This window comes from Phascolarctos cinereus, unplaced genomic scaffold (genome assembly GCF_003287225.1).
Source record: "Phascolarctos cinereus isolate Bilbo 61053 unplaced genomic scaffold, phaCin_HiC Scaffold_4;HRSCAF=312, whole genome shotgun sequence".
NCBI lineage: Eukaryota > Metazoa > Chordata > Mammalia > Diprotodontia > Phascolarctidae > Phascolarctos > Phascolarctos cinereus.
In genome coordinates, this window is record NW_027555847.1 from 614348207 (window position 1) to 614366811 (window position 18605).

The following is an 18605-nucleotide window of genomic DNA, read 5'->3' on the forward strand; positions in this document are numbered from 1 at the left end:
AACACAATCTCTGATTTTTCCTTCAGTGCTCTTTCATTATTTTAATATTTTTATTGATTGTATATGATTTCTGTATCATTGAAACTCCTTTAAGGCAAATAGGGAAGGAACCATTTGTAGTAGTCAGCTAGGTGTTGCACTGCATAGAGAGTTGGCCTTGGAGTCAGAAAAACTGGAGTTCAAGTCCTGCCTCAAATGTTTATTATCATTGTGACCATGTGCAAGTCACTTACTCTTTTTTGTCCTCAGTTTCCTCATCTTAAAATGGGATTGTTGTGAGGATGAAGAGCAAACATGGATGACCACTGGTGACCTAGGCTTATCATTTAATAATGATTTCATGAATTCAATGGAGAAGACACTCTCCCATCCTAAATATGAAAGGAGAATTTTAACTCTGCTTAATCCCTATCCTATATTCTCCTCATCAGATTTTGAATCTCTGTGTCAAGACTACCCAAAGCAGACTTGTGCCCCCAGGTCTGCCTCTCTTCTGAAATAGGAGGAGTTAATAACAATTCACATTTATAAGGCTCTTATATTCTGTCTTGACCTGGGATTCCATTGGTTCAGATAACCTTCTCCATAATGCAGACTAGTGACTAGTCTGTAACTTACAGAGTTATACACTGAAAGGATAAGCGGCTTGATTATGGTCACCCAATCAATATGTGTCAAAGGCAGGACTTTAAACTACTTCTTTCTGACTCCAAGGCTGGCCCTACACTATGTCATATGGCACACTGAGGTCTACAAACTGTTTTCCTTACAAGTCTTTAAGATTAGCTATGGAAGTAGTACTATCCCCATTTCACAGGTGAGGAAATTAAGCATCAGAGAGATAAGGAGCTTACCTATGATCGTCAATCTGGTGTCAGAAGTAGTCTTTGCACTCTTTGCTTCAAGTCCGGTATTATTTTCACTGTGCCTTTCAAAGGTACATAGCTAGCTAACTAGCTTGGTGGATAGAGATAGATATATGTGTATGCATGTGTGTATGTGTATATGTATACATACATATGTGTGTGCCCAGCATCAGCAGTATAGAAAGGATTTAAGGCCCAGAACTTAGTATGTATATGCTAGGTCTGGGTCTATTTAGCAGAGCTAAACAGAATAGTACCTGAGCTAGGATTGTATAAAAGCTGGCGGGGTCTACCAAATTATGACTTAGCATCCTAAGTATTGCTACCTCAGGGATGGAATATATTTTTCAAAAAGTATTAGCTGGGAATGAATGAGTAGGCATCATCTCCTAGTAAAATTAGAGAAAGTTCCTCAACAATCCTATGACAGCTCCTTTACATCTAGTAACAGAAAAATATTCTGTTGCAGAGCAATACATTTTTAGCATTGACTTCAGTAAAGCATAGAAAACATACATATAAATTGTGCTAATTGCATAAGACAATGGGATAGTTAAAACATTAGATGATATATTTAGTATCTAAAAAGATCCCAATTGGCTGGAATAATGAACTGAATCTAACAAGATGACAACTAATGGTAATAAATAAAGTCCTACATTTGTAGTTAGGTAAAGGTCAGGAGAGGATGCAACATTATCCTGGAAGAATACTAGAGACCAGCAAGACAGAGGGAGGGAAAAGATGAGGAGGCAGGGAAACAGAGCACAGATTTGGAACAGAGACATGATACATGCACTTAGGATGGGAGACTTCAATTGTTTGGACAGACTGTTAGAGCTTTCTTTTCCTCTCTGCTAAAGCAAGGCAGCTAATAATTTGTTAGGTATATTAATGCCAATCTCTTCCTTCAAACTGTGGAGGAAAATAATGTTATGGATCTAGCAAGGAGGAACCAGTTCCTGAAGTAGAAAAGGGGGAAGGGCCCACGCTGTCTAAGAATCTGTGATACAAAAAATATAAATATTCAATTACAAAAAAAGCAGAATTCAAAAAGGTTCAGAGAAAGTATACATAGGATACTATGGTCTGACATTATTTAAGGGAAGTTAGCCTAGGAGAAATAAGAAGTTCTAGAGAACAATTTTTTTTTTTTGGGTGAGACAATTGGAGTTAGGTGACTTGCCCAGAGTCACACAGCTAGTGACTGTTATGTGTCTGAGGCCAGATTTGAACTCAGTTTCTCCTGACTCTAGGGCCAGTGCTCTATCTACTGTGCCCCGAGAATGAAATTCTTAAGAAAATGTTTCAGTAAGAAGAAAAAAAAAAGAAAATATCTAAAGAGAATGGTGTGAATACGTAAGGAACTTGATTAACAGGTTTTAAGTATACAGAGGGTGGAAAAAGTATAACACAGTACTATTAAAAAATACTATTTAAAGCAACAAAACTCCAAATAAGCTGGTACTCATGATAAATATAAAGGATAACAAGAACTTGGTGTCTGATTGGTTGGTGTTTTTAGCTATATTGAGAGAAACAGGAGGATTGGAAAAGGGATGAGGTTGTTTCCAGAGCAATAACGTCAACTAGTCAATGGTCAAATATTAAATGAGTTTGTCCAAATGACATAATATTTGTGAAGCACTTAGCACAATGCCTGATACATAGTAGGTGCTATATAAATGTGTATTCTCTCTCCTCCCCTTAGTGGATACTATATGGCAGGCTAAAAGCTGGACATACAAAGAAAGGCAAAAAATAGTTCTTGGCGTCAAAAAGCACAAACGGACTACAGGGGGAAAGCTGAATTCATTTTGTTTCTGTTTTCTCTGCCCATGAGAATGATCTCTGGATTAGAAAGGAAAGCACAAAAATGGCTAACAGAAAGTTAAAAGCCAAGAGCATTACCATAAGAAAGAACCTAGCTGAATGGTCAGCAAGCCCAAGGGTCAGCAAGAAATGCCAAGACAATTGCTGAGCCATTCTCAGTAATCTTTGAAACACAATCAATCAATCATCATTGCTTAGGTGCCAACATGGGGAAAAGGAAACAGGCCGCAAGTACTGGAGAAATATCCTAATTTTTTAAAGTGTGGGGAAAGAGGAGTTAGCAAACCAACATGTGAGCCTGACTTTGATTCCTGATTCCTGAGATTTTAAAACATATTTTAAATAGTTATTACTATGCATAAAAAGGAAGTGAAATCAACAAAGATCAAGTATATCTTCAAGAGCAAGTGATGTCACAGTAAGCTAATACTCTTTTTTATTAAGGATCCTAAACATGCAGATGTGAGTTCACCTAGATTTTAGCATAGCCTTTGACAAGATTACTGTGGCTTTTCTTGGGAACAAGGCAGAGTTAGGGGCTTGTTAAACATACAACCAGGTGGATCCAAAACTGGGTGAATGGCCAGATCCAAGGAGGGAACACTAATGATTTTAGGTCAACTTGGAAGGAAGTCTCTAGTGCAGCAGGGATATCTTTTTGGCCCTGTCAATAACTCAACATTTTTATCAATGACTTGGATAAAGGAAGAGTTATCTTACTTATCAAATCTGAAGATGACACAAAGCTGGAAAAAATGGGGAACATATTGGTTAATCTTTTCATTTCTACCTCTATAATATTTTTTGTATTTGACCCCTTCTCTCTACTCAAACAGCCACTACTCTAGTTCAAGCCCTCCTCATTTCTTGCCAGGACTATTAAAATATCTCTCTAATTGGTCTTGTCACTTCAAATCTCTCTCTACTCCAATCCATCCTCCACTCAGTTGCCAAAGTGATTTTTCTAAAGCACAAATCTCATCATGTCACTTCCCTACTCAATAAATGTCAGTAACTCTCTATTACCTATAGTAACAAATATGAATTCCTCTGTTTGGCATTTAAAGCTCTCTACCACCTGGCCCAAATCTACCTTTCCAGTCTTATTAATTTTTTTTTCCTTCTCACACTCCATAATCCAGCCAAATTAGCCTTTTTACTGCTCCTTATATATAACACTCCATCATCCATGTCTATTGCTAAGTTGACATTTCTACCTTCACAATATCTCTCCTATACCGCTCCTCATCCCCACTCACACAATCACCATTCTAGTATAGACCTTCATCAAAACACACATGGACTACTGCAATAGTCCTCTAATTGGTGCCCTTAATTCAAGTTTCTCCCCACTCTAATCCATCCTTCACTCTTCTACCAAAGTGATCTTCCTAGGGGCAGCTAGGTGGCAATGATAGCTGTGTGACCCTGGGCAAGTCCCTTAACCTCAATTGCCTTAAAAAAAAAAAGTGATTTTTCCTAAAGTACAGATCTGACCATGTCACCCTCCTGGATTCGATGGCTCACTATTACCCCTAAGAACAAGTACAAAATTCTCTGTTTGGTGTTTGAACCCTTTTACAACCTGACCCTTTCCTACCCTTCCAGGATCTTTATATTTTACTCTTTTCTACATATTCTATGATACAGCAACCCTGTCCTTGTTGATCTTCAAATATCACATTCCTTCTCCTGACTCCTTTCCTTTCCACTGGCCGTCCGCCATACATGAAATAGTCCCTCTCTTCACTTTTTCCTTACTTCCCTGGCTTCCTTTAAGACTCAGTTTGATTTCCACCTTCCTGAGAAAGCCTTTCAAGGTCCTCCCCAAACCCCCAAATTCTAGTGCCTTCCTACCAAGATTACTTTTTATTTACATTGTATTTATCTTGTACCTACGTAATTATTTCATGTTGTTTCTCCATCAGAATGGAAGCCTGTTGAGGGTAAGGACTATTTTTTTTGTTTATTTGTTTTTTACTTTTCTTAGTATCCCCAGTACATAGCACAGTGCTTTGCCCATAGAAAGAACTTAATAAATGCTTGTTGAATGAATCTCTATGTCATAGTTGTCCCCCATTCTGGAATATGCTTCTTCCTCAGCTCACTGCTCAGAATTCCTAGTTTCTTTCAAGGTTCAGGTCAATGGATACCTTCCACATGAAGCCCTTTCTGATTCTAACACATGAACACACACACACACACACCATCTACAAATCAGCTTCTACCTTTCCCTCCCCTTAATTATATTGTATCAATCTTGTATATACCTGTATATGTGCATGTTGCCTCCCCTCAGTTGGATTGTAAGATCCTCCAAGGCAAGCGCTATTTAGCTTTCACTTTTGTAACTCCAATACCTAACTCTGTGCCTGACATCAGCATTTACTAAATGCCTGCCAACTGATTGATTGGTTGACACTCAAAATCCAAAAATATCTTGACAAGCTAGAGAATATTGAGTTGAATCTAATAAAATGAAATTTAATAGATATAAATGTCTCATACAGGTTCAAAAATCAACTTTATAAGATGTGGTAAGGGTGGTTTGATAATAGTTCATCTGAAAAAAAATCTCAATATTAGTCAGCAGTATGATATGGAAGCCAAAAATGCTAAGTGAACTAAAGCTGTATTAAGAAATATATTGAGTCCAAGCCAAGGAAGATGAGTATCACAAAATGCTCTGCCCTTGTCAGACCACATCTGTACAATTGGATTTGGGTCTGGACATCATGTTTAAGAAGGATATTAACAAGCTGTAAAGTATCCAAATGCAGTTGATCTGAATGACGAAAGGCCATGGGTCTATGTCATATGAGGATTGGCTAAAGGAAATGAACATGTTTGGCCTGGAGAAGACTGAATGGAGATATGATAGCTGTATTCCAATATGTGAAAGGCAGTGAAGTGGAGGAGAGATCAGTCTTTGTTCTGCTTGGTTCTCAGAAGACAGAACAAGGAGCAATGAGTAGAAGCCAAAAAAAAGAAAAAAGAATTTACATAACAAAAAACTTATACCAGGAAAAAAAAACTGTATATGGAAAATTTTATATCAACAAAAAACCAAACTGCCTTTTAGCACCAACTAAAAATGTAATGTGCTGCTTTGGGACCTCCATCACTGGAAGTCTTTATAAAAGGCTAGATATATATTTTGTTTCTTTGTTTTTTAAGGCAATTGGGGTTAAGTGACTTGCCCAGGGTCACACAGCTAGTAAGTGTCAAGTGTTTAATCTGAGGCTGGATGTGAACTCAGTTCAGGGCCAATGCTCTATACACTGCGGCCACCTAGCTGCCCCTTAGATAGATACATTGTTGAAAGGATTTTTGTTCAGGTATGGATCACAGCGATGGCCTTTGAAGTCACTCATTCTGTTTGTTCCACCACATTACCTTTCCAGTCTTATCACATAATACTCTTTTCACAAACTATATTCTAAAAAAACTCTAATAACAATGCCTCCCCCCAATAATTCCAGTGCTGTCTCTCCTTCTACCTCTCCATGTTTATGTCGTATTTCCTTACTAGACACTAAGTTCCCTGAGGCCAGGAATTGTTTCTCATTTAAACATTGTGTCTCGCTCAGAACCCAACACAGTGCTCTGCACATTCACACAATAGGTGAATGAATAAATTCACTTAATAGATTCATGGAAGTCAATTAGGAGGCTAATGCAGAAAGCATAATCCTTGAATAACTTGTATCTCTTACTTCACATAAACCAAGTTCAGTCCTGAAAATTATTCAGCATAAATCTAGGCTCATCTCACCAAGAGAATGTCTGAATTCATTTCTAACTCTCTACCAGAAGTCCTCAATTGACCTGCAAACATTGGGATGTTAATAAGCATTTATTATATTTATTAAAAGGCACTTAAAGATTAATAATAATCGCTAGTATTTACATAGTGCTTTAAGGTTTGCAAAGCACTTGATAAATAGTATCTCATTTAATCCTTAAAGCAGTGCTTTAAGGAGAGAAGTGCTATTATTGTTCCCATTTTACAGATGAGATTGAAAAAAATAGAGGTTAAGTTCCTCGCATAGGGTCACATATCTAGTAAGCGTCTGAGGCCAGATTGGAGCTCAGGTATTCCTGACTCCGGGTTGAATGTTCCATCCACTGCACTACCTAGCTGCCTCATTTAAGCCCAGTTTGCAAAAGTGTATTTGAAACAAATATCCAGGTGAGTGCCTTTTTCTTCTTCTCTCCACTGCCCTTTCAAAGGTTTAGTCATGAAGTCCTAGAATCAAGTGATCAAGTCACAACCTCCCATTACTGCTGTCACATGTACCATGACTGGGTCAAAGGGAGATGTTCCCCTTCTATCTGGGTCTTGCACTCCATTGCCTTAACAGCTCCTACCATCTATCAGCACAGACAGGCAGCCTTCTTGGCTCCTGCAGACAAGATACTGAGGAGTACAATAATTGTTTCCTTTCAAGTATTTGAAGTGTTATTATGGAGAAAAAAGATTAGACTTGTTCTGTTTGGGTCCAGAGGGCAGAATCAGTAACAATTGGAGGAAGCTGAGGACAGGCAGTTTCGGCCCAATATAATGAAAAACTTCCTCACAGTTAAACATATTCAAAATAGGAACTGACTGTCTCAGGAGGTAACAAGTCCACCATCATCAGGGGCCTTCTGGCAGAAGCTCCTTCCTGGGCATGATATAGTTGATGGGATTCCTGTGCAAGTATGGGTTTGAATAGATCACTTCTGATGTACTTTCCACATTGATGGCAAGATCCTGTGACTTGTTGCTAGTGAATCCATGTTGGTTCCCAGGGGGAGGCTGTCTGAACCAAAACATTGGACCTGGTATTCCAGGACCCCAACTACATGGTATACTTCTTACTAATTCAGACCTGGTTCCTGCCCCATTTCCCCTTTCAGTCAGAATCAAGGAAGTTTGAATGTGGGTATGCTTTGATGTTGGTGGATGGAAGAATTGACCTTGATAGCTATCATTAGACTGTTAGAAGTACCTGCTACTTGTAGTGGCAGAGCTAAATACAGACTTGAAATTGGGATTCCCTAACTATAATTCCAATGCTCTTACTACTAATGCCTCTTATTTCCATGTACATAATTTACTCAATGATACAAAACTGCTAATACACACACACACATACACACCCACCCACCCACACACACTATATTGACAACAGAGCAAGAAATTTGAACCAAAAAAAATTGGTTTTACAGAAGTACACTTTTGTGTATTTGATAGTATTGTCAGTCAGTCAACAAGAATTTATTAAGAATTTATTATGTGCCAAGCCAGGCTCTGGGGATATAAAGACATTCAAAAATAGTACCTACCCTCAAGGAGCTCATATTGTTTAAATTTTAAAAAAATAATAATAATTCCAATGATGGGGGTGAGAGACTTTTTAGGCCACACTGTATGCCACACTTTTTCAAAGCAATCATGTCAGCTACAGAGCACTTGGGAATCAAATGAGCAACTTTTCTTTCAGACATTTTCCAAGACATCAATGGATCACAGCAGAGTTGTTCTGATCAAAGGATCAAAGATTTTGGAGCTGGGAATGACCTTAAAGATCATCTCCTAGGCCATCATTTAACAGATGAGGTCATTTAGGCTTAAAGAGGCTAACTGACTTCACCCAAGGTGAAAAGTAAACAAATAGAAGAACCAGGACATAAACCCCTGTACCTGATTCCAAATCTGATGATCTTTCTACTCTTTCCTATAATCCAGTGACGAAGATGGCTAAAATGACCAAAGAAACCATTCCATTTATCAATACCATCAATTATCCAGCATACTCAAAGAGCTCATCTATTCATTTGGTTGGTATTTATTAAGCTCTTGCTGAGTGCCAGGTACCATGCTAGGTGAACATAAATAAATATAAAGTAGGCACAAAGTCATTGGGGTGGGGCAAGGGCAGGATGAAGCACTAATGGCTGGGAGGATCAAGATCATTTTCATGTAGGAGATAGCACTTGAACTGAGACTTCACTGGCATTCTAAGAGTCAGAAGTGAAGAGGGAATTAGGCCCCAGAGATAAGCCATGACAGAGGCCCTGCTGAGCAGAGGAAAATATCAGAGGATAAAATGAAAATTGTTAGTCCCGAGAGTGGAAAAAGAACAAAGCCCTAGAAATCTCCAAAATTGTGTTGATTCTAGAAAAGGCAAGACTATCGCTCTGTGAATGTAGCTGAACTATAGAGGATGTCCTGTGCAGCCACAACCAGGTAGTAGGGGTCCTGGAATATCTTTTGGTTCAGACAGCCTCAGGTGAATGGGATGGACCAGTTTTATAGTGCTGTGTGAGATGTCCTCATTATATCTAGACATGGCCTCAATCTACAGGAACTAATAAAATGGATCAAATGGTCTAATGATAGTGATCAGGGTCAATCCTTCCAACCAGCAAGCATCAAAGCACACCCACAATAAAACTTCATTGATTCTGGCTGAAAGGGAGGTGAGGCAGGAACCAGGTCTGAATTAATAAGTACAAATTACAAAATACTTTTGAAGAAATTCAGTTTGATTATTTTCAAGTACAGACTAGATGGGAACAAGAGACTAAAAGCCAGGAATGAGATGTCTGAGGCACCACCAAAATTCATAAAAATTTTACTGTACTTAAAGAAAAGAAAACAAAGTATTTCCCACAAGAAATCAAAAGACAACAGCTGCCCTTAAGATGGACATTTTGAAACAAGTAATGTAAAATACCATTATACTATAGATACCTACTTCTCTTTCTGTTTTTTATTACAGGGGTCAATTGGTGCTACCTAGGTAAAGCTATTTCTCTGAGAAATTTCTTGTTATTCTTCTTAACTTATCATACTACCAAAGTGTTTTTAAAAAAGACATCTGAAAATAGCTAACGCTAAATACTATGATTCTGTATTTACCCAGAAATCTTCTGTACTATAACTACAACCCATGAATGAATCTATCCACCAAAAGAGATTTGAAATCAAACTCTTAGAGCTGAAAGATACATTAAAGATCATCTAATTCAACCTCCTCATTTTGCAAATGAACTGAGGCTCACAGACAAGTAATTTCCCCAACATCACCCAAGCAGAGGCAAAGTCAAAACAACCCCTCAACTCTTAATGGACAACTACCATGCTCCTTCCATTATATTGAGTATTCTCTAGAGGCAATTCTCAATTTGTATCTCCATTTATAAATTAATAAATAATAAATCTGAGCTTGAGCCAGGTCTCATTATTCCAGGAAGAACTGATCTTGAGACTTTGTGAGTCTGGACTTTCAGAGCTGAGGCCAGACACTGCACTCAAACTGATCCCACCAAGGTGCAGCAACTCATGGGTCCAACCAAATCAGTCTTGTACTGCACACAGGAGCTAATTTAATCAGTTAATCAAATCAATTTAATCAGTGAATAAGTAAATCAATTAATACCCATAGTGGTGTGATTAATATCTGACAAAGGTATGCTTACATTTTAATAAGTACAATAAGAAAGAAACCATAGTAATGAAAAAGAATTTATTATCTCTTGTGCACTTTCTGTCTTGTCTAAGGGGTTTTCTTGAAAAGATTCTTTAAGAGGAGTTCTTAACAAATTAGCAACATATTTTATGCCATATAGTTGCAAGATAGCTTCTGAACACATAAATGGGCCAAATGAAAAATACTGTAGAGAGATATCAATAAAGTTGCTTTATGGAACAGACTAACAGTTTAGGTCCAAAAAAACATTTTCCTCCTTTGATTTTCTCCTAAATAAAGCCATGTTTATTAACTTTTGCAAGAGTGACTTATGGTACAGCATGAAAGTTGGCATTCCATGCCACAGCATATTTGTGGTCTCCTGGGACTTAACGGTGCAATGAGATAAGTTGAGTAGGTATTGAAACCCCACACACATTTGCTTAGTCAATAAAATCATAATTCTGGAGCTAGAAGGCACCTCACAAGCCATTTAGGTCATAGAATCTAAGACCTGGAAGGAACGTCAGCAACCATCTTGTCCATACCTGAAAGGCATGGATGAATGAATACCTGACAGATGGTACCCCTCATCTTTAAAGAGACAATATTCCAACCAGATAATAGAGACATAATTACAAAATAACAAGTAATAGAATTATTCAACACAACATGAACACTGGAAAATGTTGGCAATGCAAATAGTATTTATTTTTTCTTTTATTACAATCAAAACACTGAATAGGGCATCAAGCTCTTAATGAGATTATTTCATTTATTACATTTGTGCCCCTTATACCAAACACAATGTCTGACTCTTTAGTAGGCACTGAATGTTTGGTGGCAGGTTTAGAACTAGAAGAAAACTTAGAGATTATCTAGTCCACCCTCTTAATTTTACAGATGAGGAAACTGAGGCCCAGGGAAGTAAAGGGACTTACCCAAGCTCACATAGGTAAAAAAGTAGAAAAGATAGAATTTAAGCTCAGCTTCTCTGCCTCTAAAACAGGCCCTCTTTCCCCCAAATCATGCTGTCTTAGGGATCACATAAATCTCAGTTTTTCACCATAATTACAGCTATAGAAGCTAGCAAATACAATTATTAGAACCAAATGAGATAAATGTATAGTGATTGTTTTGCAAACCTCAAAGTGCTATTTTTTTGAAAACACTTAATCCTTTGATCATATGTTTAGAATTGAAAAATGTAATTTAGTCCGATAGCTTCTTTCCCAATAAAAAACCTGAGGCCTAATAGTGGTATTGCTGGGTCAAAGAATACGCAATGTTTAGTAACTTTGGGGACACAATTCCAAGTTGCCTGATGAAGATGCTGGATTCAAGATGCAGAATGAGTCACGAATTCTCACATTACCAATGTGTGAATTTATTTTATTTGACTATGCATATTTATTCAATTTTAACCACTCACTACCTTGCTTCCTGCCCAAAAAAATGGGAGGTGAATGGAAAGGAATAAAATAATTTCTTCAAAAAAATGTAATTGTTTAAAGATGAAGAAAAGAAACTGAAGCCTAAAGTATCTAAATGACTTAGCCAGAGTCACACAGTAAGTTTTGGAGCCAGGACTCAAAAGCATCTCTTCTGTTACCAACTCTATCCATCTTTCCATAGAACCACAGGGCCTCCCTTGTATCATCCTTGATAACAGCTTACATCTGTATAGCATTTATAGCCCAATAAAGCAATTTCCTCACAACTGCCCTGGGATGTACTGTAGATAGTACAATTTTTATTATCCCCATTTTACAGATAGGGAAACTGAAGTGAGAAAAAATACATAGATGGGACTAAAACAATTGCACAGGTAGTAAGAATCAGAGCCTGAAGTCAAACAAGTTTTCTGACCCTCCTTCTCTTTAAATATATATATATATATATACACATGCATATAATTTATAGAATAAAACAAGCATTTCTACAACATAGTATAATAAAAAGATGATTGTATATGATACTGCAAATCTGTTATGTACAACTTGCTCTTCCTTTCAAATATATAATATTATCATATAAATGTCTTTTGTTTCCTTTTTTCCCTCTCCCCCACCCTAGAGATGGCCACCATTAGATACAAATATGTACATATATGTAAAGTCATTCTATACAGACTTCTATTTGTTCTTTCTCTCGATGAAGACAGTATTTTCCTTCATAGGTCCTCTGCAGTTAATTTAGGCATTTATAATAGTCAAAATGACATTCATTCAAAGTTGTTCTTAAAACGATAGTGCTATTACCGTATACAGTGTTCTCTTGTTTCTGCTCATTTTGCTCTTCATTATTTAGTGCCAGTCTACCCGTGTTTTTCTAAGATCGTGGAGCTCATCATTTCTCATAGCACAGCAGAATTCCATCACAATCATATGCCACAACTTTTTCAGCCATTCCCCAATTGATGGGCATACCTGCTCTCAAATCTAGTTCATAGAATCATGGGTTTAAAATGGGAAAGAACCTGAGGGGTCAACTAGTCCAAACCCCTAAAGTCAGGAGGTAAAAAGAGTTGTCCACAGTCAGAAGGGTAGAAATGGTATAAGTGAGATTTGATCTAGCAAACAAAGCTATTGTACCACACTGCTCTCAATTAAAATCAATTTAATTCCAGAAGCATTTATCAAGTGTTTATTATGTGCCACAATCATGCTAGTCATTGAAAATGCAAAGAAAGTCTCTGCCCTCAAGAAGTATGCCTTCTACAGGGGGAAACGTTATCCCACTGTCTACCTTATCCCACTACCTCTCAAGGTAAATAGTACTAAAAAATTGATTAATTCACTTCCTGGGATATCTAGACCAATATAGTGCTCACCAAAAAAAAGAAATCAATGATACAATATTCTTGACATTATTTTTGTCCTTCTGTTAATGACCTTCCACTGACAAATCCTTGCCAGAAAATAAAAGAAAATAAAAAAATGGACTCCCTCCACAGCACACAGAATTCATTTCTACTCAGCTCAGCAAAGGCAGCAGCTTGGACCTCAAAGTCGCCAACAGCGAGGAGAGAGCCCAGCTAGTGGCTGCCTGCCAGCTCTTGGCCAATCAGTCCTCACCAAGAAGATTGCGTCAGAGGCTCCCAGCCTGCTGGAAGCTGGGCCGCCTGCTCTGTAGGCCTCGACCACCCAAGCAGGAATGGGGCTAGGGAGAGAAGGGTTGAACAATGGAGAGAGCTTGGGCCCACGTTTTCCAACGAGCTCTTCCCAATCTAGTTTTACTTTGGACTTTGGGAACGCCATTAGGGCTGCTCCATTCGTTATGGCCCAAGCCTCTGGGTGAAGTATAAAAGTAGAAAGTGCTAAATGCCTCTACTGTTAAAATATTGTCACAGGTCTGGAGTGTAACACCCAGATAGCAAAAATATTATTCCAGTGGAAAATCACCAGTCGCAGTATTTATGGATTGGCCTTTCAACTGGTCCCGGGCTCCGACCCAGCATAATTAATTTCTTACCTGTGGGTGGCTGGTGGGATTGCTTTACACCTCTCTCATCATACCTGTACCTAATACTTCCTGAGATGCTTTGTACAAACAAACAGTGAGTGATGTTTCTGAAGATATCCCATTCGGTCATGCTTCTCTGCTAGCTCCTCTGCTTGGCTTTCAGCAAATTTATTTTATTTATTTAAATGTATGAAAACAGGTACCCGTCACTCAAAGCCTTGCTCAAACACTAGCAAATGCCAGATAGCTTTAATTACATTGAGCTACAATACCAGACTTGGGGGAAAGCCTAATTAAAGAGTTGGACTCAAATAGAGAATAAAAGGCTAAGTTTGTAGAATTTTTTCAGGTTGAAATAGAAACCAAGATCTGACTATATATAATATTATTAGCTATAATATTATTATACTATCTATTTACTGTATATATATCATATATTTCCCATAATGTAATATATACATATGTAATATATAAAATTATATACATGTATATTAATATTATTTATATAAATAGTTGTCATCAAATATCTCTTAAACTGAAGGAGGGAGCCCTTCTATTTGGTAACCTGAGCCCAAACCAGATAAGACTTTAAAAATGAATTTAAAACCTGTCACATCATCAAAATATGTTTGTCTCCCTTTATATTCCTGGCACTTAACACAGTGTCTGGCATATAGTTAAGTACTTAATAAATACTTGTTGACTTGACTAATGTAAAGGGGTGATAAAGAATAAGCCCAGGCAACTTAGCAAGTTTAAAAGATGAGACTATTTCTGGGGACTTTGATTACTCAATTCTATTAAATTCAAAAAGCCCTATGAGTCAATGTCCAAAGAGTCAAATTTTGAGGTTCATATTGAAAGGTGGAGGCTAGATAAATGGTCTAAAAAATGGGGTCCATGGCATGACCCCAATAGGTATACAATTAACCAATGTAATGGATTACATCTCATCCTCCCTAGTAGCCAATCACAGAGCTTGTCTCCAACACAACACCACCTCCCTTTCATTCTCATTATATCCTTCCGTACCACTATGCCACTCTGGCTTAGATAACTACCTCAAGGTAATTATAGCCTAGCAGTGAACTCCAACTCAGATTTCCATATCAAGAGCTTCAACAGTTGTTTAAATATCACTAGAAAAATCCCTGCTCCCACCTGCCACATATCCACTGTGGAAAAAAAAGTTACTAATAGGGGTATGAAATTTTTTTTAAAAGAGGATGGAGACCACTATGCTGGATTATCATCCAGGCAAGTCATTCAACCTCTTTCAGCCTTAGTTTCCTTATCTATAAAATGGGGATAATAATGGCACCTAGCTCATAAGATTGAGGATCAAATGTGATCAATATATGTAATGTGTTTTCCAAACTTTAAAGTACCATATTCAATTTAGCATTGTTATTATTATTATCATTGTCATTATTATCCATATACATCCATGTATTGGTTAGGTAGATTCATAACTGTTTGAATTCCCAGAGTCAAAAAGTAGTCATTTAATGGTTTGATATCAACTTGGAAACAGATCATCAGTGGAGTTTTCTTGGTGAATCTATGCTTGGCCTGGGCTATTTAGCATTTTGTTCAATGACTTGGCTAAAGGCACAGATGACTCACTCTTCAAATCTGCAGATGACACAAAACTGAGAGTAATAGCTAATGCATTAAATGACATAGTATCCAAAAGAAATTGACAGGCTGAATCAGTTTCTTAAAACTATTTCCACATCAGCATGCATAAACTTTATAGAACCCAAGATTATCTCAAAATATAGTGGATCATAAGATCAAATATTTAGGAGCATCAGGTTATTATGGGTCATAGAATCCAATCATGTCATTTAATAGATAAGAAAACTTTAGCCCAGGGAAGGTAAGAGACTTGCCCAACATCACAGAGGGAAGGTTTGGATTCCTTCAAGGCTCAAATCAGCCCTCTAGGATGGCTTTCCTAATCCTCCGCCCCCATCCCCATAGCTGTCTCACTTTGCAAATCTCCTAAGCAAAATTTTGTCTACTTTGATATTACATCTCCCTGTAAACTCTCAGGGGGCGTAGACCATTTTTCTTTCTTTATCTTCGTATTCTCAGCCATAGCGCAATACGCAACAGTGTGGCCTTAAGAAGTGTTTGGTAGATTTAATTTAATTTCCCCTTATCAAAATTGTTTCTCTTTCTGTCTCCAGAATTTTATTTCTGAAAGTTCCCTATACCTCTGGACTGCCTTTCCCTGCAAATTCTAGCCCATGGAGTTCTTTCTATCTTTTCTCTAAACCCTTTAAAATCTGCTCTCACAAAATACAGGATGCATGTTAGATTAGACCTAGAATTCCTCTCCTGATGTCATAAACTGTCAGATAGAGTGGTTCCTTCTCCCCCTTATTTCTACCTCAGCAACCAGCTCCTCTTTTTTGGTGAGAACCAGGATCAGAGCATCATTTCTTTCCTCATCGTTTCCTTCAACTTTTGATAGCATAAAACCATTATTAAGTCAAAGCCAATGTTTATAGATATTCTGTGCACCAAAAAGTTTCCAGCTAATGCTTGGATTATTAAAGGCCCCAAACCTATTTCACCAGTGATGCATAATGCATCACTATCATGACTATGATTATGGTGCATCCCAATCTCTTTGTCTATTTCCTATCTGTCCATGTGATTTGTAGCATATTCTGACATTTCTCTTTCCCCCTCCGTTGATCATCACCAAAAGTTCCTAATCATTCTTAGTGCCAACCCTCTATCAATTAATTTCTATTCTTTTCCTACATATAGTTTACTTGTGTATAGTTGTTTGCATCTTATTTCCCTCATTAGACTATGAGCTCTTTGAAAGCAGAGACTATCCTGCTATCCTTTCTTTGTATCTCCAGCACTTAGCACAAACACATAGTAGGTGATTAATAAGAAGGTTTGGTTTTGTTTTTTGTTTTTTTGGTTTGGTTTTTACTTACTCTGGAAAACTGGTTCTTGGATTTATTTGTTATTGTTGTTTGTTTGCTTGTTTGTTTGTTTATTTTTGCTTTTTGGTGAGGCAATCTAGGTTAAGTGACTTGCCCAGGGTCACATAGCTAGTAAATATCAGGTGTCTGAGGCCAGATTTGAACTCAGTCCTCCTGACTCCAAGGCCGGAGCTCTATCCACTGTGCCACCTAGCTGCGCCTCGGTTCCTGGATTTCCTGATGAGTGCATCTTTTTAACATTTAATACTATTCCACCTACCCATCCATCCCTGTTTAACTATCCTATTCTTTTTGAATAAAGTATATCTTTCCAGGATCATTTTCCATTATGGGTTCTGTCCACCAAGTCACATTGATATAAAACCAATTTAAACCAGTTCAGACCCATTCAAAACAGTTAAAAACTAGTTAATTTTTCTTTAATTATCTAGATTTAACAAGGCGGCAATGAATCAGATTAAACTTTAAAACGTGTCCTACATACATCTGTTGGACTTCTTTGGGGGGCATGGGGGAAAGGGAGAGAGAGAGAGAGAGAGAGAGAGAGAGAGAGAGAGAGAGCGCGCACAGTACCTTCAATGGCCTTTCTTGGATCCCTCCCAACCAGAATACTTCAATTGTTACTCTTTATATATCAGTTCTAGGTTAGATCCATCAAAACTGTAGTTGGCCAAAGTGTGCTAGTAAATTTTTAACAAACAGCAGTAGGATCACTGAGCCTGAAGTCAGGAAGACCCGAATTTAAATCCACCCTCAGATACTTACTAGCTATGTGACCCCTGGACAAGGGGTAACTTCTGTTTGCCTCAATTTCCTCAACTGTAAAATGGGGATAATCACTGCTCCTATTTCACAGAGTTGTTGTGAGGATCAAATAAGATAATACTTGTAAAGCACTTAGCACAGTGCCTGGCACACAGTGGGTGCCATATAAATGCTTATTCCCTTCTTTCCCTTCTCCAAAACAAAGTGTATATTAACTTTAATCTGCATTGTTAACATTTTATCTATCATTTTCTTAAGTCTAAATAATTAAAATCAATCAAGGCCTGACTTATAGTGTTTGTCAGTTTCCAAAGTGCTTTACATTTGATTCTCAAGAGAACCTATTAGAACTAGCTCCAGTACACCTCCGCTTCTGTCCTTACTAATATAAATTTCTGGTCACCTAAAGGCATAAACACACCTGCCCATATGAAGTTGGGGCCTCTCCTATTTCACAGATATCCCCAGATCTTTCATTTCATATCTATGCAAGCTAAATACTACCATTTCCTTGTTGAAAATCCGTTCTATATTAGGGCTAAGTAAACCTCCTTTGTAACTGTTGAATGACCTATAAGTATCTCATTTTGTTCTAACTCTTAAGCTAAATGAATAGGAGACAGTCACATTTGCCCAAAAAATAACTCTGCCATTCATAGGAATGGGTGTGTTCATAACAATAGCTATTGAACTATATCCCAAAGTATCTAGAAATCATCTCACTACTTTACAGAATCTTGGATCTGAAAGTGATTTCAGAGTTCATCTAGTCCAGCCCAAATATGGATAGAAACTTCTTCTATAATGTACACCACTGGTAATCTAGTCTCTTCTTGATATATCCAGTAAGAAGGAACTCACTATCTATTGAGGTGGCCCATTCCACTTTCAAATAGTTCTAATCATTAGAAAGGTATTTCCCTTAAAGGAGCTAAAATATGCTTCTCTTCAGCTTCTGCTCATTCCTTCTAGTTTATTTCAATTTAAATAAACACCTATTAAGCACCTATTATGTACAAGAAGAAAGGTATTGTGGGATAGTGGATAGAGCGCTAGCCTCAAAGCCAGAAAGACCTAGGTTCCATTCTTGACTCAGACTCCTATTGGCTATGTGACCCTCAGCAGATCACTTAAATTCTCTGTGCCTTTGGCAACTTTCTAAGCAATAAGTGGTAAAGAAGATGCTGACCTATATTGGTAAAGGGAGTTTCCTTATCCAAAGATTCACAATGAAATCACAATAC